The sequence below is a fragment of the Octopus bimaculoides genome, chromosome 6 (assembly GCF_001194135.2).
Source record: "Octopus bimaculoides isolate UCB-OBI-ISO-001 chromosome 6, ASM119413v2, whole genome shotgun sequence".
In the NCBI taxonomy this organism is placed as follows: Eukaryota; Metazoa; Mollusca; class Cephalopoda; order Octopoda; family Octopodidae; genus Octopus; species Octopus bimaculoides.
In genome coordinates this window covers 104,405,757-104,407,787 of record NC_068986.1, presented here as the reverse complement: position 1 = coordinate 104,407,787, position 2,031 = coordinate 104,405,757, and positions in this window count along the sequence as shown.

The following is a 2,031-nucleotide window of genomic DNA, read 5'->3' as shown; positions in this document are numbered from 1 at the left end:
GTGTGTGTGTGTTTGTGTGTTTATCCCCCAAACATCGCTTGACAACATGCTGGTGTATTTACGTCCCCGTAACTTAGCGGTTCGGCAAAAGAACCGATAGAATAAGTACTAGGCTTCCAAAGAATAAGTCCTGAGGTCGATTTGCTCGACTAAAGGCGGTGCTCCAGCATGGCCGCAGTCAACTGACTGAAACAAGTAAAAGAGTAAGAGTAAAGGGTATATATATTGTGTCTAGTTCTGTAAATTATATTTTCCTGCAACGACTTCAATGATGAACTACGAACGATCACATTAGTGACCGTTAATAGCGAAGCCTGAAGTATGGAGTTTATTGCCAAATTTTGTATCTTTTCATTTGTCTTGCTCGCTTACATTCTTCATAATAAGACGATCTGGCGTCTTCTTCTTGCTAATTAGGAATCCACCTTGGTGGTTATTCCTTTTATATATGTAATCTACATATGTATATATATATACAGACTATAGCTGCGTGTTTTCATATATTTAATCAGGCGTTTATATTTACATATGTCTGCATATGTCTATTTATCGTAAAGAAGCGACTAAACAGTGATGTGTGTATAAGACTGTTAGTCTGACTACCTATGTGTATGAGAGCATGTGTGTTTCTGTATGTGATCCCATTTGTGAGTATGCTTATAAAAATACGAATTCGTATGTCTGTCATGTGTGCAAATATATAGTTGTGTGTGTGTGTGTGTGTGTGTGTGTGTGTGTGTGCGTGTGTGTGTGTGTGTAATTATATCTGACCTTGTGACTTTATCTCTGTTGATCTACTCGCATGTGGACTAATCTATTAAAATTTTTTCTATCTATGTGTCTACATACTTTTGTTCATTTATGTACACACACACACACACAAACACACACATACACACACACACACACACACACACACGTATATGCATGCACATGGGTGTGTGTGTTTAGTGCGTTAATATACATTCATATATATGCATGTAAATCCGTGTTTATGTATATACTGGAATTTTTACATGTGCATGCGTCCAGATAAATATATATATATACATATATATATATACATTTATATATATACATATATACATATATATATACATATATATATATATATACATTTATATATATACATATATATATATACATATATATATACATATATATATATCTTTATTTATACACGCTATAAATACATGTTTCCATTTATTTATATACACTTCTAAAAACATTGAATATCCAATTATATTTCGTATCACCGTTTACTTTGTAAACTATTTCTAAACACCAAAGTCTTTTTATTCTCAGAATCAGATTTAAAAAATTGTTTTTCTTTCACAGTTATCTCCCTTCTAAAAATAACACTCTTTAGAAATATGTACCATAAGAACTCACACAGGATTGATCTCACATTTGTCCAACATTTTTTATATGTATTCCGTTATTTCTCTTTTTGTTTACGCACATGTTGCACGAATTCATATTGGCTTCATATTTTGGCACAAGGCCATCAATTGCAGTGGAGGTGGCGTGAGGTTAAATTGATTACATCGACCCTAGTACCCAACTGGTACTTAGTTTATGAACCCCGAGAGGATAAAAAAACAAACTCACCCTGGGTGCTAACGATTCTGCTTTGTAGCGCGAATTCGTGTTAGTTTCTAATATTGGCAGAAGGCCAGCAATTTAGTGGGGAAAGTAAGTCGATTACGTCGACCCATTGCTCAACTGGTACTTAGTTTATCGACCCTGAAAGGAGCAAAGGCAAGGTCGACCTCGGCGGAATTTGAACTCAGAGCGTAAAGACGAGCGAAATGCTGTGAAGCATTTTGCTCGACGTGCTAACCATTCTGCCAGCTCACCGCCTTGTTTCACGAATTCATATACGAAACATGTACACGCATTGTGGAAGAGCAAAGTCGACCTCGGCGGAATTTGAACTCAGAACGTAACGGCAGACGAAATACTGCTAAGCATTTCGCCCGGCGTGCTAACGTTTCTGCCAGCTCACCGACTTCACACACACACACACAC